The following is a 25,092-nucleotide window of genomic DNA, read 5'->3' as shown; positions in this document are numbered from 1 at the left end:
TAGTACCTTCTATCTTCTTCTGCCTAATGTCTACCCCATTGCTAGTATCGTGAATATAAATCTCCTAATAATCAAATTACACAGGTAAAAGATTAAAATGGCAAAATTATCATGCTACTGGATGAGTTGAATTACCAAAAAATCTAGGGAGAACTATTACAGTGAAGCTATTCTCATTATTCATTATTAACTCAGATACCAAAACTCTGCACAATAATGTAAAACTGTGTTTTCTTTAAATTACAGATATTGTACTAAATAGCAGATTAAATTATTGTGACCATTTTCTTGTAAAGAAAAAAGAACAGAAAATGTGGCAACATGCATGCTTTGTTTTTGTAGAGGAAACATAATGTTTTTTTTAGAGGAAGCGTGCGCATACATTGTTGCTGACCTCGTCCGTCCCATGATAAGAAACATAATGGTCTCCGCGATGAATGACAATGCGGCAAACTTGTGCCTGCAGCTACATAATTTATTAAGCAGGGCATGCTTTGCATCAAAAGAGGTTAACCAATATATATTAAAAATAACTTAACATTTGCATTGTACAGTAATAGCTCCATGACTTTATAAAAAAAGTATCAGCTAGTTGTCGTGATTTGGGAGGTCTGTGTTACATTATTGCCATGCATACTGGAAGAAGACGATGCTGCAAAAGACACAGTCAAAATTCCACTTAGGCCAACGAAACCAATCGCGGTTCTTATGCGGATGATGCTGCGTTCATCCCTGACGGCTGAGGAGGCGCTGGCGGTCACGTGGAGAGCGCTTCTTTGCCGTCTCTGCTGCTGACGCTGACCGGATGTGTGCATAAACGGGAGAAACAACACCCTTTGCTAGTACCTCGCTCGCCGCTGACCCGCCAGGCAGCACCAGGGTCGACAGGAAGGGCCGGTGCCGGGGTTGCTGCTGTGGGCTTTCGTCGCCCCGGCCTCGGCGAGCAGCCACAGTGGGTCGGCTCTCTCTCCCCACTCCTCCCCAACCAACCTCGCCCCGCTCCGCGCCGCCCATCTTCTTCTCTCCTTTGGAGGCCTTGCAGTGCCCCTGCTCAGCGCCGCGCCGCCACTTCGTCATGGACAGCGGTCTCCTCGAGCTCCCTGCCATGCCGTTCAGGCCATGAACCACGGCCTCTGTTCATCAGTGCCATGCCGCCGCCCGCGTTCCTCTGCTCCAACCAATCAATCGCTCAGATCGAGCCTAGCCGCCTGCCTCGTCCCGCCATTGCTGCCCCGCAATCACAGCTGTGCACCCGTTGCATGCCCCTCCCTTTTCTCGATTCATTCCTTCCTTCCCTTTGCTTTTGGGGTCCTCGAGACTTGCTGATAGTCAACTTCAAAACGTATATAAACCAGGTGGGACTATTCCACGGTGGGACTATTCCACGGTGAACCCAGTTGAGTTGCAAAGCTATGCGTGTCTCTTTTTTCGCGAATACGCAAAGCTTGCGTATCATTGCATTGATAGAAGAAATAGAATGAGTACAACGGGGGTACAACACATAACACGAACGCAGACAGGCGTGAAATGGTGCCCGGAGCACAAGGAGAGGGGTGCTCGGCCCAAACAAAAAAAGGAACAACACAGTTAGAACCAACCCATCCCAGACCAAGAGCGACAATGCCGAACTAGCGATAAGCCTCAACATCGCCAAGCCAACACTGGGGACACGACGAGCGAGCAAGATAGCGCCTTCAAGAAGAAAGACGACGCCGAGACGTCTTCGCCATCCGGTCCGGAGCAACCGAACCTAGAGTTTCCCCCGAGCTCGAAGAGGGACGCAGCTGAAGGCCATGACAGCGCCTTCAAGAAGGAAAAACGACACCCACGGGCACCGTCGCTGCCAGCACCGGCATGCCGAGTAGAGATTTCTCCCTGGCCTGAAGCTGAGCAATCCCATAGCCGCCATGTGTGGAATCTTGAATGAGGAAGCTAACGCTGGCCGGAACCACCAGGCTGGAAGGGGGTAGGTGGGGCTGCACCTGCCGCCGGAGGGGGGGCACCGCCTCAGGGCCTACGAGCATCGGATCTGACAAAAGGAGGAGGCTTTAAGGCATACAGGGTAGGGTCGACGACGAAGCAAATACCACCGCGAGGGAAGGCGACGGCGACCGGCAACGCCGGCAGCTAGGACTGGAGAGACGCAGCCCCGAGCTACCATGGCCGAAGCCGCCGGGACATCAGTGAGCCAACGAGCTGGAAGAGACGCAGCCGTTGGTCGCCGAGGCTGAGGCCGCCCGACAGAGAACGCCGGCAAGCCTCGGACACCGGAAAACGCGGGTACGAGGCCGCCGGGGCCGGAGCAGCGCCAGGAAGGACCCATCGCGAGGAGCGCCGTGCCTACAAGTACCACTGACGCCTCGCCACCGCCGCACGAGAGCCATCACGTCCGCACGAGGGGGAGGAGGTGCCGCCGGAGGAGGGGATGGGGCGCCTGCACGGGGCAGGCCGCGCGCATCCCACAACCCAGCGCAAGTCCCGCGCCCAGCCGCGGACGGCAGCAGCACCAGGCCGCGCCGCCGGTGGGAGGGGGAGCTGCAGGGATAGGTGCCCATGGCCGCGGCCATGGCACCACGCATCCACCACCGGACCGGTAGGGGGCAGGGGCAGTAGCTGGATCGGGGGGAGGTGGGGGCGCCCGCGACTGCTATGGAGGAGCTCGGTGACGGGGGGAAGCGCGTCAGGCCCGAGCCGCGCGGGAGGCAGGCCGATGAGGGGAGGCCGGATTCGGCCGCCCGGCACAGCCAGGGCTCACCTGCAGCCCCGCCGGACCAGCAGACAGCCGCGTCGGGGAGGGGGGCGAGGTGGAGCGCACGGGAGGCTAGATCTGCCCCGCCGCCACCTTCATGGGGTCCGGCGCGGCTTCGCCGTCCGACCCTCTGGCGGCGGCGATGCGGGGGAGGGCGGCGGAGGTTACCTCTAGCGGCGGTGGCTAGGGTTCCCCCGTGTCGCCAAAGGAGGGCGTTTCAACGTGCCGTCAAAGCAAATGATTGTGCATAGGGGATCTAAGCTTCTTGGATCGAACTCCAATTGAGATAAATTTATTTCGCAGATCAATTCTTCCAACGAACAAGGGAAAAGAAAGGCAGGCCCAGCTCGACCCACCTGGCCCATGAACGTGCCGGAAAGAAAAATTGGACATGTACATTATTTTAGTACCACCTCGTTAGCGGCTTGTGCAAACTGAAAGCGTAAACTCACATGAAGAAAGCGTATTGTGACGGTGAACCCGGAGACTCAATCCGTGCTTTATTATTAGTGAGAGATTATAAGGTCCTTTTCCAAAAAGGTACTAATAGGCTACCGCATGGATCGATCCTGTCCACAATATAGCTTACATACTGTTTTCCCGTTCGGGAACTGAGAAACGAGCTTGCTAGCTGAGGGCAGCTCCAGCCGTTGGGCCCCCCAGGACACATAAAAATCACCCCCTGGGGGCGAGGCGGCGATACAATCGGCGCTGGGGGCGGTTTTGCGCCCAGTCGTCGCCCTCAGGCGCCGAAATTGGCCCATTTTGCAGCCCAATTTTGGCGAATAAAGGGCCCATATGGGCGAGAATAGGCCCATATTCGGCGTGGTTTCACCGTGTCTCGGCGTTCAATTATCAACACAATTATTTCTTATCACATATTTCATCACAGAAAAATCAAATACTTCAACAAAATAGTACAACAACAAATAAAAACTCGTATTTCATCACACGGCGTCCCCCTTGAGCCTCCATAGGGGCTCAATCAGATCTTTCTGCAGTTGATGATGCACCTGTGGGTCTCAGATCTCCTGACGCATACTGAGATAGGCAGTCCAAGTTGTCGGTAGATGGTGATCAACTTCGGCTAGAGGACCCTGCCTGTAGTATGGTTCAGTGTCAAACACTGGGTCTTCTTGCTCGCTCTCGATGATCATGTTGTGCAAGATGACACAGCAAGTCATAATCTCCCACATTTGATCTTTGGACCAGGTCTGAGCGGGGTACCGAACAACAGCGAATCGAGATTGGAGCACACCAAATGCCCGCTCGACATCCTTCCTACAAGCCTCATGAACTTTCGCAAACCAGGCGTTCTTGCCTCCTGCCGCAGGGTTTGACATCGTCTTCACAAATGTCGACCATCTCGGATAGATGCCATCTGCTAGGTAGTACCCCTTGTTGTATTGGTGCCCATTGATCTCGAAGTTCACCGAAGAAGAATGGCCCTCAACGAGCTTGGCAAAAACAGGAGAGCACTGCAGCACGTTGATGTCATTATGAGTTCCTGGCATACCAAAGAAGGAGTGCCAAATCCAGAGGTCCTCTGTGGCTACCGCCTCAAGCACCACACTGCAACCGTCTTTGGCGCCTTTGTACATCCCCTGCCAACCAAATGGGCAATTCTTTCATTTCCAATGCATGCAGTCGATGCTACCAAGCATCCCAGGAAATCCTCTTGCTGCATTCTGGGCTAGGATCCGAGCAGTGTCTTCCGCATTGGGTGTTCTCAAGTATTGTGGCCCAAACACTGCCACCACTGCCTGACAGAACTTGTAGAAACACTCTATGCTGGTGGACTCGGCCATGCGCCCATAGTCGTCAAGTGAATCACTGGGAGCTCCATATGCAAGCATCCTCATCGCTGTCGTGCACTTCTGAATGAAGGTGAATCCAAGAGCGCCAGTGCAATCCATCTTGCACTTGAAGTAGTTGTCGAACTCCCGGATGGAATTCACAATCCTGAGAAAGAGCTTTCGGCTCATCCGATAACGGCGCTGAAATGTTTTCTCGCCATGAAGTGGAGCATCGGCGAAGTAGTCGGAGTAGAGCATGCAGTAGCCTTCGAGACGATGCCGGTTCTTTGCTTTCACCCGCACCGGCGCCAAGCCACCTCGCCACGGCTTTTCATTGCTCGCCAGCAGCTGGGCGAGGGCGGCGAGCACCATCAGATGCTCTTCTTCCTGGACGTCGGCCGCGGCTTCCTCCTCCAGCAGCGCGGCGAGCTCTTCCTCCTCATCCGAGTCCATCGCCGAGTCAGGCAAAACGCCGAACACCTTGCGCTCGGTGGGCGTGTACCTGCCGCTAAACCGCGCCTCCGCGGTCGGAAACGGCGGCCGGAAACGCCCAGCTGCTGTGGGAGGGGCTGCCACGGCGAAGCGCTGCTATTTTCTGGCGGGGAATGGCTATCTAGCGGAGTAGGGCGGCGGCCGTCGCCGGGATATAGCTAGTGGTGGCCGAGGGCGCGGGGGGTGCGAGGCGAGTCAGGGGAAGAAAACCTTGACTTTTGCCCTGTCGGTGTGGGCCAGGCGTGCTTTTCCCTAACGCCGGAGCCCCCAACTGCTCCCCAGCGCGCCGGGTTCGGCCTGTGACCGCCGGGCGAAAAAAAGGTCCAAACCGGCGATTTTCGGCGTCCTGGGGGCGCGACTGAGCCATTTTTTCGGCGCCGGCGCCGAAAAAGTGGCTGGGAGGGCCTGTAGGGTGCGCGGCTGGAGATGCCCTGAGTCACAACTCTTTGCTCTATCTTTCGCTATTCTTCTACATCTGGTGCCTCACTTTGGAGCAAGTGCCTCCTTTTATACGCACGAGAGCAGCCCTTCGGATAGCTTCTGGGAGAATTCACCTGCATAATTTCCCTCTTCTTTCTTCTTGGCCATCATGCACCTAGTCTATAGGTCTTTTAGGCTTTATAGGCTTTGCAGCCATTTGTAGCCCTTTTTCCGAGGCCATAATTTTGGTGCAGCCTTCGTGTCTTGGCAGCAAATGAAGGTAGCCCTATCTTCCTTTTGAGATTTAGCTGCGCGTCATGATTGTGTCTTAGAGATTATTTACAGGAATATTGCAGCCTTCTTGCGTGTCTTCCAGTATGCTAATGGTTGCCTGTAGGCATGCAAAGATGCATTTGGATCATTGCCTGGTGATGATGTGTCTTTTCATATATTTTTTGGGTCTTCCCTGCCCATATATTTTATATTCTCATTTCTGATTTATTGCCTGGTGATGATGATGTGTCTTTTGCTCGATTTCTGATTTATTTAGATTCTATCGATATTTGGATCGGGTATAGGTCCTCCACGTCTAATAACTTATAGGAATACCAACCCAAATTCGGTAATATTTTAATTGGTTTTGTGTGGGCATTATTGAGGTGACTACCCATGTCCTGCGATATTCATATGATCATCACCAACTTCAGATCACATTCTTTCTTTATTTCTTCATGTTTTTATTCATTTCCGTTCATACTTCATTTAAAATTTCTTCCTTCAATTCCTTCTCATTGTCTTTCATAATTCTAAAAGAAAATCAATTTATTGATCTACATATTCGCTGTCTAAAGGGTATATTTCCTTTAGAAGGCATTCTTTGAATGTATAATATTTTGGCGAGTATTCATCCTTTATATTCTTTGATCCTGATGCTTCTCCCTTTGTAGTTTTAAGTGTTGATGGATTGGATGCATTTTTATCTTTGCCTCTTCGCTTCTAAATATATTCTTTAGCCTTTGGATCGCTATAATAATTCTCTCTTATCACCTTTCTTTCCCACAACAATGCGTCATATAAGTTATAATATTTTTAAAATGTTAAATCTTCTCCTCTTCGTTTCACATCTATCTTTTCTATCATAATATCTTCCCATGTCATGTATATTCCTAGTTTACTTCCATCAACCAAAATATATAATGATTTTTCTTTTTGTACTTAATTTTTTGCTGATTTTGGTGAATTTCTGTTCATCATATTAAAATATTCTGCGAGGCTATTGAGAATTGATAACATATATCATTTTTCTTCTCTCTTAACGGTATATAGATACCAAAATTATCTAATATGGACCAATGAATTTCATCAATGAGTATATGGCTCATTGATTTAAAATTGAATGTATTATGTGAAATATTTTCAGCTTGTCATCTTCTCCAAAAATGAAGCATTCATTCCCGGTGGAGAGTAACCCTCTCTTCATTCTTGTAAGACTGATAAATGGGAAAATATGTAGTTTCATCAACCTAAATATATCAGTTCGAATTTCATCAACCCAAATATGTCAGGTCAAACTGATGAACGGGAAGCATCATTTAGGTTTAACTGACTTATTGACCCATTCATCAATTTTTATAGAAATGAAGAGAGGATTACTCTCCACTGGGAATGAATGCTTCATTTTAGGAGAAGATAACAAGCTGAAAATTTTGCCACACAAAACATTCAGTTTAAAACCGAAGAGCCGTATCCTCGTTGATGAAATTCAATGGTGCATAATAGATAATTTCTGGTTTCAACACACCTTTAAGAGAGAAGAAAAAAGTTATATTCTATCAATTCTCACTATCCTCCCAGAATATTTTAATACGATGAATAGAAATTTACCAAAATAAAAAAATAAGTACATAAATAAGAATCATTATATATTTTGTTTGATGGAAGTAACCAGGAATATACATGGCATGGGAAGGTATTATAATAGAAAAGATAGATTTGAAATGTAGAGCGGAAGTTTAAGATTTAAAAAATATGATAAAATAAATGAAGCATTGTTTTGGGCAAGAAAGGTGATAAGAGAGAATTATTATAACAACCCAGAAGTTAAGGAGACGAAGATGCAAAGATAACACTACATCCAATCCATCAACTATTAAAACTACAAAGGGTGAAGCATCTGGATCAAAGAATATAAAGGTGATAAGAGAGAATTATTATAACAACCCAGAAGTTAAAGAGGCGAAGATGCAAAGATAACACTATATCCAATCCATCAACTATTAAACCTACAAAGGGAGAAGCATCTCGACCCAAATATTATACATATAAATAAGGCCTTCTAAAGGAAATTGACCCTTTGGACAGCGAAATATATAGATCAATGAATGGATGTATGTTTTTTTTAATAATTATCAATGATAATGAAGAAGGGATTGAAGGAAGAGATCTTAAATGAAATAAGAATGGAAATGAATAAATTTCATTTGAAGAAGTAAAGAAAGAACATGATATGAAGTTTGATTACAATCTCTCATATGATGATCACATGGATATTGCAGGACATGGCAGCCACCTGAATAAACCCCATAAAAACAACTACAAATATTACTGAATTTGGGTTGATATTGCTATCAATTACTCGGACGCAGGAGGACCTATACTTAACCTGAATATTAATTGAATCAAAATAAGTCAAAATACTATTAAGTATTGATCTGAAAATATCAAAAATATATGGGCAGGCAAGGTCGCTATATATATACCAACAATATAGCGATAAAAAATCATATTATAATTAAAAAAAATTCTCTAATCAATATTAGATCAGATTTTGATTAGGTTAATATGTGGATAGATATGCGCTTTTTATCGAAATAGTATGTACTATTTACTAGGTAGGACACTATTCTCAATAGTGTTTACTATTCAATACACTATTAGAATAGTATTCACTATTCGCCGCAATATCTAATTCAATACGATTATTTGCACATTCTAACTTAACTATTTGTTTGATGCATGATTTATTATGGCTGGCGAGGCCAACAATTCGACCGACGGTGTGCGTAGTGGTGTAAAATTCTACTCAGTACTCACCATATTTTTCATTATGTTGTATCAGATGTAGCTAGTTACGTTCACTTAGTAGTTTTAGTTTCAAATTTACAGGTAAATTCCTGTCGTCTTCCCAGGCAGTTCCACTCGAAGGGAACACTTCTCTACGACCACAAGGTTCTTATTCAAATACCACTCCGGGCTACACAGAGAACTACACACGTAGAGGTTTCTCCTGTAGGATTCCTAGCGTAAGAACTCGTCCCATAAATTCATAAATAAAAATACCAAGTGAAACCAAGAAACTACATCATTTCCAAAACATAATTTATATATGGCGTTCCCTTTCTGAAGGCCCTGAAGGGATTACACAAGATAAAGAAAATTACCTTCTAACTACCTTCTTGAGCCTTCAATGCTGCTACTACTACCACTGCTACTACTACTATTACCACTACTACCACTGCTGAGTCGCAGCTCTCTGCTTTATTGGTGGCAGGTTCTCATCCGTCTAGTGTCTCTCTTTGGAGCAAACGCCTCTTTTTATAGGCGAGAGAGAAGCTCTCTAGATGGCTTCCGGGAGAATGTACCTCTTTATTTTATATATGGTAGGGTGCATGCGTGTCCTTCTAGGGTGTAGATAAGAGCGAGAGATATTGCCCCGACAAGCTTCAATCTTCAGGAATCTTTCAAGTCATTGCTTTCTTCACATGGGCATTGTCTCTCGGTGAATAATTAGCTGACCTCAGCGTATTAGCCTTCGCTCTTTAGCCATGCAAGTCTTCATGCGATTAGCCTTCTGATAGATTGCTTCTTCTGGCTTCAAGAGTGCTTGAACTGGTGCATGCGTACATACATGCCGAAACTTCATTACTATTCACCAGTACTATTCCATTTAATGATATTGTAAATTCTATTAATATTCGGGTTCGGAGGACATATACCCGACCCGAATATTGATAGAACGTATAATATCATTAAATGGAATATTACCTAAATATAACCACCTCGAATATTGATAATGTATTATCAACTATATGGGCAGGGATGACCCCTGTAAAAAATAAAAAATAGAAAATGATAATAATAATATATAGTACTGGTGAATAGTAATGAAGCTTTGGCATGTATGTACGTGTGCACCAGCACAAGCACTCGTGAAGCCCGAAGAAGCAATTTATCACAAGGCTAATCGCATGAAGACTTGCATGGCTGAAGAGCGGAGACGGATATGCAGAGGCCAGCTAATTATTCACCGAGAGACAATGCCCACGTGAAAAAGCAATGACTTGAAAGATTCCTGAAGAATGAAGCTTGTCGGGGTACTATCTCTCGCTGATATCCACACCCTAGAAGGACACGCATGCACCCTACCACATATAAAATAAAGAGGTACATTATCCCAGAAGCCATCTAGAGAGCTGCTCTCTCACCTATAAAAGGAGGCGTTTGCTGCAAAGATAGACACCAGACGGAGAAGAACCAGCCATCGATGGAGCAGAGAGCCGCGACCCAGCTAGCAAGCTCGTTGCTCAGTAGTAGTTGTAGTTCCTCGTCCTGCAATAAGAGCCACAATATCCAGAGCATTGTAGGCTCAAGAAGGTAGTTAGAAGGTAATTTTCTTTAGCTTGTGTAATCCCTTTGGGGCCTCCCGAAAGGGAAAGCCATATGTAAATTATGTTGTGGAAATGACGTAGTTTCTTGGTTTCACTTGGTATTTTTATTTATGAATTTATGGGATGAGTTCTTATACTAGGGATCCTACATGAGAAACCTCTACATGTGTAGTTATCTGTGTAGCCCAGAGTGGCGTTTGAATGAGAACCTTGTGGCCGTAGAGAAGTGTTCCTTGCGGGTGGAACTGCCTGGGAAGACGATAAGAATTTACCCGTAAATTTGCAGTTGAAACTACTAAGTGAACGTAACTAGCTACATCTGATACAATATAATGAAAATATGGTGAGTACTGAGTAGGATTTTACACCACTGCACACACCGTCGGTCGAATTGTTGGCCTTGCCAGCCATAATAGATCCTGCATCAAAGAAATAGTCAAGTTAAAATGTGCAAATAATCGTATTGAATTCAATATTTCGGTGAATAGTGAATACTAATCCAAATAGTGTGTTGAATAGTAAACACTATTGTGAATAGTGTCCTACCTGCCTAGTGAATAGTACATATTATTCAGATAAAAATTGCATATCTATCCACTTATTAGCCTAATCAAAATCTGATCTAATATTGATTAGAGAATATATTTTTCAATTATAATATAATTTTTTTATGGCTATATTGTGATGGAAATATGCCCTAGAGACAATAAAATTGTTATTATTATATTTCCTTAATAATGATAAAGGTTTATTATTCATGCTAGAATTGTATTGACCCGAGACTTAAATACATGTGTGGATACATAAACAAATCCCTAGCAAGCCTCTACTAGACTAGCTCATTGATCAAAGATGGTTAAGGTTTCCTAACCATAGACATGAGTTGTCATTTGATAAACGGAATCACATCAATAGAAGAATGATGTGATGGACAAGACCGAACTGTTAGCATAGCATATGATCATTCAGTTTATTGATACTGCTTTCTTAATGTCAAATATATGTTCCTTCGACCATGAGATCATGCAGCTCTCGAATATCGTAGGAATAACTTGTGTGCTATCAAACGTCACAATGTAACTGGGTCATCATAAAGATGCTCTATAGGTATCTCCAAAGGTGTCTGTTGAGTTGGTGTGACTCGAGATTGGGATTTGTCACTCAGTGTATCGGAGAGGTATCTCTGGGCCCTCTCGGTAATACACATCACAAGAAGCTTGCAAGCAAAGTGACTAAGGAGTTTGTTGCAAGATGATGTATTACAAAACGAGTAAGGAGATTGCTGGTAATGAGATTGAACTAGGTATAGAGATACCGACGGTCAAATCTCTGGAAAGTAACATACCGACAGACAAGGGGAATTACGTATGTTGTCATAAAGGTTCAGCTGATAAAAGATCTTCGTGGAATATGTAGGAATCAATATGGGCATCCAAGTCCCGCTATTGGTTATTGACCGGAGAGGTGTCTCGGTCATGACTACATAATTCCCGAACCCGTAGGGTCGCAGCTTAACGTCCGTTGACGCTAGAGTAGTATTGGGATATTTGATGAGTGGTAACCAAATGTTGTTCGGAGTCCCGGATGAGATCCCAGACGTCACGAGGAGTATCGTAATGGTCGACAGGTAAATATTTATATATTGGAAGTCATATTTTGGGTTCCGAAAAAGGTGCAGTTTTTTCGGTATTGTACCAGGAAGTTTCTAGAAGGTTCCGGAGGATTCCTGAGGGGTCCGGAAGTCCACGATTGGGTTCACCATGGCCCAAGGGCTAGCATGGGTTGCGAAGAGGCGCCCTGGTCTTATTGAGCTAGGCGCACCAAGTCCTCAAAAGCCCATGTGGCTAGGGAAGGCAAAAAAGGAAGGAGTCCTCGTAGGAATAGGGTTGGACTTGGAGTCCAAGTCCTCTTCCCCTTAGCTGCTCCCTAGGGCTTGGAGGGGCTGTTTCCCACGCCCCTCCGCCTATATAAAGAGGGGAGGGGAGCCCCAAGAGGATACACCAAGCCTTTGGTGCCCCTCTCTCTCTCCCGTTAGTCCGTAGTTCCACCGCCTTGTCCCGGCGAAGTTAGCGAAGCGCTGTCGGTGCTCCACCACCACGTCGTCGTGTTGGTTGTGATCCCATCAACTTCTCCTCTCCCTCTTGCTGGATCAAGAAGCAGGAAACGTCATCGAGCCGCACGTGTGCTAAACTCGGAGGTGTCGTCTGTTCGGCACTAGATCGGTTGGATCGTGATCGGATCACGAAGAGTATGAATACATCAACCGCGTGATAAATGCTTCCACTTAGCGATCTACAAGGGTATGTAGATGCTCTCTTCCTCTCGTAGCTATGCATCTCCATGGATAGATCTTGTGTGTGCGTAGAAATTTTTTGTTTTCCATGCAACGTTCCCCAACAGTGGCATTAGAGCCAGGTCTATGCGTAGATGATATGCACGAGTAGAACACAAAGAGTTGTGCGGGTGATGTTCATACTGTTTACCACCATTGTCTTATTTTGATTCGGCGACATTGTGGGATGAAGCGGCCCGGACCAACCTTACATGTCCACGCACATGATACTGGTTCCACTGACTGACATGCAACTAGCTTTGCATAAAGGTGGTTGGCGAGTGTATGTTTCTCCTACTTTAGTCGAATCAAAATTGACTACGGCCGGTCCTTGAAGAAGGTTAAAATAGAAAACTTGATAATCATCGTTGTGGTTTTGCGTAGCTCAGAACGGTTCTTGCTAGAAGCCCATAGAAGCCACGTAAAACTTGCAACAACAAAGTAGAGGACGTCTAACTTGTTTTTGCAGGGTATGTTGATGTGATATACGTTGTTGTATGAGATGATCATGTTTTCTAAATTCCAACAATTGGCAGGAGACTTAGGGTTGTCTCTTAATTATTGTATGAAATGCAAGCGCCATGTAATTGCTTTACTTTATCGCTATGCATTAGCAATAGTTGTAGAAGCAATATTTGGCTAGACGACCCCGACGCAACGATGGAGATCAAGGTGTCGAGCCGGTGACGATGGAGATCATGCCGATGCTATGGAGATGGAGATCAAAAGTACACGATGATGATGGCCATATCATGTCACATATGTTGATTGTATGTGATGTTTATCCTTTGTGCGTCTTATTTTGCTTAGAACGACGGTAGCATTATAAGATGATCCCTTCACTTAATTTCAAGATAAAAGTGTTTCCCTGAGTATGCACCATTGCCAAAGTTTGTCGTTTCAAAGCACCACATGATGATCGGGTGTGATAGAATCTACGTTCACATACAACGGGTGTAAGCCAGATTTACACACACGGAATACGTGGGTTAAACTAGACGAGCCTAGCATGTACAGACATGGTCTCGGAACACTGGAGATAGAAAGGTCGAACATGACTCATATATTAGATATGATCAACATAGAGATGTTCACCATTGAAGACTACCCCATCTCGCGTGATGATCGGACATGGGTTAGTTGATTTGGATCTTGTATTATAACCTAGGGCGATAAATTCGTAGGCATTGGATTGGTGACTTGTTGGATGATATTCATCATGAGACAGTTATAACCTAGGGCGATACGGCACTAGCTCCAGTTCCTTGATATAATGTAGGCATGTATTCCGTAAATAGTCATACGTGCTTATAGAAAGAACTTGCATGACATCTTTTGTCCTACCCTCCCGTGGCAGCGGGGTCCTATTGGAAACTAAGGGATATTAGGGCCTCCTTTTAATAGTGAACCGGAGCAAAACATTAGCACGCGGTGAATACATAAACTCCTCAAACTACGGTCATCACCAGGAGTGGTCCCGGCTATTGTCACTCCGGGGTTACCGGATCATAACACGTAGTAGGTGACTATAACTCACAAGATAGGATCTAGAACATGGATATAATGGTGATACCATAAACGGTTCAGATCTGAAACCATGGCACCCGGGCCCAAAGTGACAAGCATTAAGCATGGAAAAATCATAGCAAGATCAATCTAAGAACATAGTGGATACTAGGGATCAAGCCCTAACAAAACTAACTCGATTACATGATGAATCTCATCTAACTCCCCACCAACCAGCAAGCCTACGAAGGAATTACTCACTCCTGATGGGGAGCATCATGGAATTGGCGACGGAGAAGGGTTGGTGATGACGAAGAACGAAGATCCCCCTCTCCGGAGCCCCAAACGGACTCCAGATCTGGCCTCCCTATGAAGAATAGGAGGTGGCGGCGGCTCCGTCTTGTGGATCGCGACAATTCTTTCTCCCTAATTTTTTTCTGGAAAAATAGGATTTTACAGCGTCGGTTTCAGGGTCTGCAGGGCCACTAGGTGGGGACAACCCACCTGGGCGCGCCGGGAGATTGGGGGCTTAACACTCGATGGTTGTTTTATCTTGGCAGGCTTAACACTCGAGCCAATCTACGCCATAAGTCCATCATTGAGTTATCATCCTGTCCCCGTTGCGATGATGCGCCAGAAGATCGTGCTCACCTCTTCTTCACTTGCCCCGCTGCTGTTGCCATATGGGATGCACTCGGACTATAACCAGTTTGCTCACCGCTTGTGGAACTGTGGAGCTCACTGAGGGAGTCCTGGATTAGGGGGTCTCTGGACAGCCGGACTATCTCCATTGGCCGGACTGTTAGACTATGAAGATACAAGATTGAAGACTTCGTCTCGTGTCCGGATGGGACTCTACTTGGCGTGGAAGGCAAGCTAGGCAATACGGATATGGATATCTCCTCCTTTGTAACCGACCTTGTGTAACCCTAACCCTCTCCGGTGTCTATATAAACCGAAGGGATTTAGTCCGCAGGACAACAATCACAACATACAATCATACCATAGGCTAGCTTCTAGGGTTTAGCCTCTCTGATCTCGTGGTAGATCTACTCTTGTACTACCCATATCATCAGTATTAATCAAGCAGGACGTGGGGTTTTACCTCCCTCAAGAGGGCCCGAACCTGGGTAAAATATCGTGCCCCCTGCCTCCTGTTACCATCCGGCCTAGACGCACAGTTCGGGACCCCCTACCCGAGATCCGCCGGTTTTGACACCGACATTGGTGCTTTCATTGAGAGTTCCTCTGTGTCGTCACCGTTAGGCTTGATGGCTCCTACTATCATCGATAGTGATGCGGTCTAGTGTGAGACTTTTCTCCCCAGACAGATCTTCGTATTCGGCGGCTTTGCACTGCGGGCTAATTCGCTTGGCCATCTGGAGCAGATTGAAAGCTACGTCCCTGGCCGTCAGGTCAGATTTGGAAGTTTGAACTACACGGCCGACATCCGCGGAGACTTGAACTTCGACGGATTCGAGCCACAGCCGGGCGCACCGCACTGTCACGATGTGTATGACCTAGCTCTGCTGCCGAACAGTACCCCAGAGGCCGCGCCCGCATCAGCTCCGACCCTTAGCTTGGAGCCAACTGCGCCAATCGAGGACGGGTGGTTAGACACCGCCTTAGGGGCTGCAGTCTCAACGGCGATCGAGCCGAACACCAGCATAATCCTCTGCGCAGCCCATGACTCCAAGGTGCCAGACTCTTTTTTTGACTCCGAACCGCCCGCGCCCCTGCCAATCGAATCCGATTGGGCGCCGATCATGGAATTCACCGCCGCGGATATCTTTCAGCACTCGCCCTTCGGCGACATTCTGAATTCACTAAGGTCTTTCTCTTTGACAGGAGAGCCCTGGCCGGATTATGGCCAACAGGATTGGGATGCGGACGACGAAGAAATTCGACGCCCACCCACCACCCACTTAATAGCCACTGTCGATGACTCAACCGACATGCTCGACTTCGACTCTGAAGACATCGACGGTATGGACGACGATGCAGGAGGCAAAGAGGAACCACCGCCCACAGGGTGCTGGACGTCCACCTCATCATATGACGTATACATGGTGGACACACCAAAAGAAGACGACGACGAGGAACGGAAGGACGCACCGAAGGCTTGTTCCCTCGAGAAGCAGTCAAAGCGGCGGCGCAAGTGCCGCCCCAAATCCCGTCTCGGCAGAAATAACGATCATACAGACCCAGTGTTGGAGCAGGGGGAACCACCGCCGGACCACGGCAGTACGAAGAATCACACCGAACAAACCAATTCTAAAGATAATAGTCCGGACGACATAACGCCGGACAGGCACCCGGAGCAGCAGAATGCCCGTCAAAGGCTTGTTGCCACCGCGAGGAGTCTGAAAAAGCAGAAGCAAAGGCTCAAGGCTGCGCAGGACACACTCCAAATCAGATGGAGTAAAGTACTCAACACAGCAGCGAAGTACGGCGGCAATCGCCCCACCAAGAGCTACCCAAAGCGGAAGTTGCTACCTGAATTCGATGAGGAGGCCTCAGACCCCCCACAACCAAAAATTAAAACAGCCATCTGGCCGGATAGACGACCTCACGGCCAACATAAAGCGGCAAGCAACGCCGCACATAAGCCAATACGCGGTCTACGCGAGGGCTCGCATCAAAAGGAGGGCGAAACCAGATCCATCTACGGACCACACAAGCATGCTCCAGCATACGATGCAACACAACAAACATCCGAACAACGCGGTACACCCAGATATAGGGGTGCTGCACACCCCCTATGTTTCACCGATGAGGTGCTGGACCATGAATTTCCAGAAGGATTCAAACCCGTAAACATAGAGGCATATGATGGAACAACAGACCCTGGGGTCTAGATTGAGGACTATATCCTCCATATCCACATGGCTCGGGGAGACGATCTCCACGCCATTAAGTATTTACCCCTCAAACTCAAAGGGCCAGCTCGACACTAGCTTAAGAGGCTCCCTGAAAGCTCCATTGGAAGTTGGGAAGAGCTCGAAGACGCCTTTCGGGCAAATTTTCAAGGGAATTATGTCCGACCCCCGGACGCGGATGATTTGAGTCATATAACTCAACAGCCCGGAGAGTCAGCCCGAAAACTTTGGAACAGTTTTCTTACTAAAAAGAACCAAATTGCCGACTGTCCGGACGCCGAAGCCTTGGCAGCTTTTAAGCATAGCGTCCGTGACGAATGGCTTGCCAGACACCTCGGCCAAGAAAAGCCGAGAACAATGGCAGCATTAACAAGCCTCATGACCCGCTTTTGCGCGGGTGAGGATAGCTGGCTAGCTAGATGGAGCACCAGCAACCCCAGTACATCCGAAGTTAGATATGGAAACGGGAAATCACGGCGCAACAGCAATAACAAACGCCAGAATAAAGAAGACAGCACGAAGAGCACGGCAGTAAATGCCGGATTCAAAAGCTCTCAGCCAGGTCAGCAAAAGCCGCCCTCTAAAGGCGCTAGAGACGAGCTGTCCAGCCTAAACAAAATTCTGGACCAAATATGTCAGATCCATTGCACTCCTGGGAAACCCGCTAATCATACCCACAGAGAATGTTGAGTCTTCAAGCAGTCCGGCAAGCTCACCGCCGTACACAAGGGGGAGGATACACCAAGCGAAGACGAGGATGAGCCTCTCAAGCAAGACACTGGGGAACAAAAGAAATTTCCACCAGAAGTCAAAACAGTAAACGTGTTACACGTGATCAAGGGGAGAAACAAAATGGCACTCCCAGAAAAATATGCCCAAGGGCCTATCACCGCGGAGTCCGGCCACTGGTCGTCTCAACCGATCACTTTGAACCATCGTGATTACTCAGCAAGTATCCGGCGTGCAGGATGGGCTGCCCTGGTATTAGACCCAATAATCGATGGATAGCACTTCACACGAGTCCTAATGGATGGTGGCAGCAGTCTCAACCTGATATATCAGGATACAATCCGCGAGATGGGGATAGACCCAACGAAAATTTGCCATAGCAATACTACCTTTAAAGGAGTAACGCCAGTCCCAGGGGCTCATTGCATGGGCTCCCTGCTACTAAAGGTTATATTCGGCTTCCCCAATAACTTCCTAGCGAACATTTAACCTTCCACGTCGCTCCGTTCCAAAGTGGCTATCAAGCACTACTTGGATGCGAAGCTTTTGCTCGCTTTAATGCAATACCACATTCCGCTTCCCTGACGCTCAAGATGCCCGGTCCACGCGGCATCATTACAGTGAACGGAAGTATTAAGCGATCTTTGCGCGCCGAAGAGAATGTGACTGCCTTGGTAGCCGCACACGAAAAACAGCCTCACCAACTAAAGCATTTGATAGGTCGTCAAGACCACGGACGCGGTTAGACGAGTCCGATGCTGCTATATGTAATTTGTACCGGATTGAGGGCCACACCCCTATTACAAATACAAGGGGCTCAACGCGCGCAGACAAGTGGCAATTTCTACTCATTTTTAGTTATACATGGTTTCTTTAAAAACTATCTTTTTTGCACGACAACTTTTTCACCTAAGTCCCTCTCTTTTACAGATGATCACCGTGTTACACCCGTCCAGGATACGGCACAACGGAGACACGGGCGCAGACGTGCAGCAGGGACCCGCTCCAAGGATTCTTTTTAGATTAAGACCCTGCGTAAACCTTTTTTGCTGTCTCTTGTTGATACACATCCCTTGAATTCTCAGTACAATTGAGAAGGATGCTGACGTCTTGGCATGTGGCCATGTCAGAATAATGCACGTACCTGGACACAAGGGGCTTCTTACAAAGGGCACTATTTAGGCACGATTTATACCATAAAGACAAAATACCTTAGGGAGTGTTCGGCGTCGCGAGTTTGGCCTTATATGCATCAGCTCCGAATCTTCTATGCACGCCGGGAGATTGGGGGCTTAACACTCGATGGTTGTTTTATCTTGACAGGCTTAACACTCGAGCCAATCTACGCCATAAGTCCATCATTGAGTTATCATCCTGTCCCCGTTGCGACAATGCGCCAGAAGATCGTGCTCACCTCTTCTTCACTTTCCCCACTGCTGTTGCCATATGGGATGCACTCGGACTACAACCTGTTTGCTCACCGCTTGTGGAACTGTGGAGCTCACTGAGGGAGTCCTGGATTAGGGGGTCTCCGGACAGCTGGACTATCTCCATTGGCCGTACTGCTAGACTATGAAGATACAAGATTGAAGACTTCGTCTCATGTTCGGATGGGACTCTACTTGGCGTGGAAGGCAAGCTAGGCAATACGGATATGGATATCTCCTCCTTTGTAACCGACCTTGTGTAACCCTAACCCTCTCCGGTGTCTATATAAACCGAAGGGTTTTAGTCCGTAGGACAACAATCACAACATACAATCATACCATAGGCTAGCTTCTAGGGTTTAGCTTCTCTGATCTCGTGGTACATCTACTCTTGTACTACCCATATCATCAATATTAATCAAGCAGGACGTAGGGTTTTACCTCCATCAAGAGGGCCCGAACCTGGGTAAAACATCGTGTCCCCTGCCTCCTGTTACCATCCGGCCTAGACGCACAGTTCAGGACCCCCTACCTGAGATCCGCCGGTTTTGACACCGACACTCACCATGTCACCCCACCCTGCCGCAGTCCGTGTGGCCCTTCATTCTACTACTACTGCTCTGGAAAATCTAGGATGCACGAAAAACTATAAAAAGGCTCCCATTGCAACCTTTTCTTCTGATTCCTATTCTTCCAATTCATTTTTTTCTGATCCTTCATTGGAACCCATATGCAAAGTTGCAAACATGTAAGAAAAATGAATAATGTTTTATTTTGCGGGTAAAAAATGAATAATGTTGGTTGTGTGAGACGGAAGCCAATACAACAAGAGCAAAGCCAGCAAGAACTTACCATAACAACAAATAGCAAGGCTCGGACGGTTGGGATGGGCTCTCCCTGCAAACCTTAGTGCAGCCTTGGCTTCCTCCAACTTTAGAGGGTTGCCTTCCTCATTCCAAAGGACAACATCAACTCGCTTGCGGGAAGGGAGTTGTGCCATGTTCACGTCCAACTCACCACCTCCAATCTCCGATGCTCGGGCATAAAACTTGAGGAATTCAAGCCTTGGCATAGCTCCTAATATAAACATAGATGGCGTTGTTGTGAAATACTCAAATCTGCACTCCTTCGCACATGGGAATTCATAAGTGTCATTGATGAAGATGTACTGAGTCTGAACTTCAGTAGACTCTAGTCTCATATGACAAAGAGCCGGCAAGGTCCCAAGTATTTTAATGTCCCTCCCTTGCACCACGTCCATGGAGATGTGCAGGTATGATAGGAGGGAAAGCGAAGAAGAATGAATCCACCTAGGCAGCATGGAGGTGCATCCGCGGAACACAAGGGCACGAAGGTATGGAGGGGGCACCCAGTAGTCCCAGCTAATATCAAACCTTATGACACCATAACTGTCGACCGTTAGACGTTGCAATTTTTGCAGATTGGCAAGGGACAACACCAAAAAATTACATATGCTCTCATTTCGTCCCTGCCACCGAAGGTTGAGCACCCTCAGCTCTTTCAGCTGCCCTATCTCCTTCTCAATTTCATTAGAACCATCCACATATAGTCCACTTAGCTCTTCAATGGACGTCAATTTTCCAATTCCAACTGGTATTTCCATACGCTCATCAATGTATAGGCACATCAAACGTCCTAGCTGGATAAGATTTGATGGCACGGATCGTGTTGCTCTTATATCAAGTGTTCCTCGTAAGTCTAGTGTCTATAGAAATCGTACCTTTCCTATCTCAGTAGGGAGCTCCCCAGCATGTGTATCTCTTAGCCCTAAGTACCTTAGATGTACTAACTTCATGACATACCCAAGATCAACCTCATGCGTACTTGCCCAACAATTTGAACTGCTTAAATCTAATACACGTAGAACCTGAAAGCATGAAACAAACTGGATTTGGTCATCAATCACACTATATAAAGTAACAGACCTCACTTGTGCCATGAGTATGGTAGACACCTGAGGGCTGGCGAGCTGTGACATGCTATTCTGAAATGATAACCTGCGAACCTTTCGGTGTGGATTATGTGTTCTTCTATTTGTACCATTCAATATTGTAACAAAATTTTCTTCACTTGACATTGAGCATATTACATCAAGAATCATATCATGCACACGACAAGCATCTGCCTTGCCTTCATCATTAATGTATAATGGTTGCATCATCTTTCTATTTATAAGATCATTGAAGTAGGCCTCTCCAACATCATATAGTGATCTTGTTTCATGTGTTCCACGATGGACAATGCCTTCAGCTATCCACATCCATATAACCTGATCTCTCTAGACCACTATATCTTCTGGAAACATACTCATATATAATAAACAAGTCATCAAATGAGAAGGTAGATCATAATAGCTAAGCAATAGTATCCTTTGCATCTCCTCCATATTAGCATCATTTGTAAGTCCATGACCAATAGAATGGAGAAAATCATACCAGTGATCCTTCGTTCTTACATGGTGGTCACTAGCCAAAATACTAGCTATTGTAATGATGGCTAGTGGTACTCCGCCACATTTCTTCAACATATCGTTAGATACTTGTTCCAATGCATGAGGACACCCACTCTCTTCTGGAAATATCCTTTTATAGAACAGTCTTTGGGGGTCATCATTAGAACGAGGTTTCATGTTGTAAATCATACCATCAACAGATAAGCAACATGCTTTAGAGACACTGACTATGCGTGATGTTGTTATTACTCGACTATGGAGATTGCTGCAAGATAGAGCACACTTAATTACCCCCCATGCTTTCGTACTCCATATGTCGTCAATTACGATGAAATACCTGAGTGATTTTCGAAAGTGTTAGTCTACAAATCTGTCAAAATACAAGTAGGTCTCTATTAGTATTCGCAACAAGGTTGCACTTAACAACTAAACACAAGGTATCTTGGCAAATATTGGTGGGGGGAGGGGAGAATTCTTTGAACAATACTCCTCCCTCAATCCCATAATATAAGAGCGTTTTTACACTACACTAGTGTAAAAAATGCTCTTATATTATGGGACGGAGGGAGTAAATTCAAATGGCTAGAAAAGTAGTTTCAAGTGGAAAATTCATAATACAAAAAAGCAAGGCAATATATAGCATGGAGATATATAACCAAAAGAAAATGACACTTGGTTGTCGATTGGCATTATGTATGCACGACTAAGAATCTATTTCTATGAACCTACCTCTTTTCATGAAGAAACATTTTTATTTCATCAATGAGTTGCCCTTTGTCCCTAATAGCTTCATTGATGGTTGCGTACTTGGTCTTGTCAAGTTCATATAACAACTTCTTGAAAATCTTCTTCATGTCGGGATTTCGAGACACCGAAACAAAAGCTCCACAATCAAATTGCCCTTTCATCTTGTCATACACCGCTCTGGCAACAGTTGTCTTGCCCAGTCCACCAAATTCAACAATAGATACTATCTTTAAATGCTGCTTTGGACTCTTGTCACCCTCTTCCCACATCTCGATTAGTTCGTCTCGTGTATCTACAATGCCAACAAGCTCTGTGACATCTTTGTACACATCCTTGAGACAAGGATCAATGGTATCACCTGTATTGCTGGCATGCCCATCAAGCATGTACCTTTGACGCAGCTCATTAGTAGAAAAAGGGCCTTTAGTCCCGGTTCATAAGGGGCCTTTAGTCCTGGTTCTGGAACCGGGACTAAAGGGTCGGTACTAAAGCCTCACCCTTTAGTCCCGGTTCTAACTGGAACCGGGACTAAAGGCCCTCCACGTGGCCGCTGCCTGGAGGTCCACCTTTAGTCCCGGTTGGTAACACCAACCGGTACTAAAGGAAATTTTATGAATTTTTTTTGATTTTTTTTTTAATTTCAAATTTCTGAATTATTTTAACCTCTAATCTCTAATCACCCCTCATCACTGCTCAATTTAACCTTTAATCTCTAATCACCCCTCATCATTCCAAATCATCTAACTTCCCGAACGGTCACCCATCCTCTCACTACTCCAGCCTAAGCACGCTTAACTTTCGGGTTCTATTCTCCCTCGTTTCCAAGTCTGCACTTGTTGTTTTCCTGACAATAGTAAGATGTCAATCCTATTAACCCTCACTAATTTAGCTTGAGCATGAAGTCACGCATTTCACTGTTTGAGTTTGAAACTATTGTTCTAAAAATCAATAATTATTTAGTAACACTAATATTTCTTGAATAAGTAGTTTGACCATAGTTTGACCACAGTTTGACCACGGTTGACCAAAATTCAAAAAAACTGAAATAATTATTTAGTAACACTAATATTCTTGAATAATTATTTAGTAACACTAATACTTCTTGAATAAGTAGTTTGACCAGATTTAAAAAAAAATCAAAAAAACTGAAATTTGAGCATAACTTTTTTTCCTTTTAGAATTTGAGGATTCTAAAAATTGGCTACAGGAGCATTTTGATATATTATACGTTTTTTTCCGACATCGTATGCAAAAATTATAGCCGTTTTACATTTTCCCTACATTTTTTGCAAAACATGTCCAAATTTAAGTTTTTAAATTTTCCTAACTAGTAGATGTAGTAATATAACTACCTCTCGAAGAATTTTATTTTTTGAAGTTTTTATCATTTTCTTTTGATTTTTTCAAAACAAAAAAGGCGATCCACAGGGGGGGTAGAGTTTGAAAATGGGACCTTTAGTCCCGGTTTGAGACACAAACCAGGACTAAAGGGCATCGCACCCTTTAGTCTCGGTTCGTGTCTCAAACCGGGACTAAAGGGCTCAGGTGAACCGGGACTAAAGCCTTAGCCGCACGAACCGGGACCAATGCTCACATTAGTCCCGGTTCGTGACTGAACCGGGACTAATGTGAATATTGCCCCGTGACCAAAGCCCTGTTTTCTACTAGTGGCTCACCCAACTCCTTTGCAAAGTCTTGTGCTTCCTGGATTGTGTTGGAGATCTGATGGAGAGCCTTGCCCTTTCTGAACAATTTGATGGTCCTCTTTAGGAACTTCTTTATCTTGTTCTTGATATTGTTGGGGCCAAGCTCATGTTCATCCTCCTCAGCCCACACCATAAAGGCGTCGACGGCATCCTCCATATCATACAAGAGGTCTCTGACCTTGCCTGCCCAGATCCGGACCTGCTCCTCTAGTTGTTCTTGGTGCATCTCACCTACTTTGTGAAGAACGACGTGCATCATCTCCAACTTTGTGAGTAGAGACTTGACGCCTTCCATGACACGCTTCTCCAGGTCGTACTCATCGGAGAGCAGCTCCCCGAGCTTGCGCAGGAGTGGGATCATTGCCCCGGTCACCAGATCCATGGACTTGACTGCTTTTCTGAATTGGTAACAATTTTGGTACTCGAGGTTGTGGTAGTATTTTGGGGTAGAAATTGCATAAGGTGACAGTGGTAGGCACCGCACATACATATATTAGTTTGCGTATGTGGGTGTGCGTGGAACATGTGAAGGATCCAAGAGCTCATTGCTCAATTGTTCCCTTGAACTAATCAATCGTTGGCGAATGGGACAAACAGACGTAGAATGGGATGTCAGGATATATTAATTTAATTAAAACAAAATCATAAATTTAACTAACAGCTAGGATAGTATGGAGGGCTAATTAACAACATCGATTACACCCTCTATTGAATCAATACAAAAAGGCTACAATCTATCGGTACTTGTATCTCTTTTTTAAAATAAAAAACTGAAAAGTGCATGGATTTCAATTTTTTTTCCCAAATCATTGCCATTTCTTTATGTGGAGATACACTACATACGAATATGCTCACCTTCATTTGCGGGCTTCACAAAAAACACAAAAAGAGTGAAGTGTGGCACGGAATGGTGTTGCCAATGTTTGCTAGGGAGTACAATCATCTGTATCAAAATATAGATGTTTTCTTTGGCACTATGAAAGTGTCAAAAAACATCTTATATTTGATATGGAGGAGTATTTTATATCATCGTTGCTGTCCACAAAATCAGAATTTTTATGGGGAAGTAACTTAGTGTTGTGCTTGAGTACACCCCCTAATTTTTTTATGAATGTTGATGCACCGTATTCCTACCAATCGATAGATTGACTATTTTCAAACTATTTTTG

The 25,092-nt window shown here is 45.6% G+C and overlaps 1 pseudogene; it reads right to left on the bottom strand.

Annotated features, from left to right (window-relative positions):
• Positions 1-9,921: 9,921 nt before the first annotated feature.
• On the bottom strand, positions 9,922-24,305 carry LOC147988703 (disease resistance protein RGA5-like; annotated as a pseudogene).
• Between the last annotated feature and the right edge of the window lie 787 nt (positions 24,306-25,092).

The sequence above is a fragment of the Triticum urartu genome, chromosome 1A (genome assembly GCF_056163025.1).
Source record: "Triticum urartu cultivar PI428250 chromosome 1A, HENAU_Tu73, whole genome shotgun sequence".
Classification (NCBI taxonomy): domain Eukaryota; kingdom Viridiplantae; phylum Streptophyta; class Magnoliopsida; order Poales; family Poaceae; genus Triticum; species Triticum urartu.
This window is presented reverse-complemented; position numbering and strand designations above follow the sequence as displayed.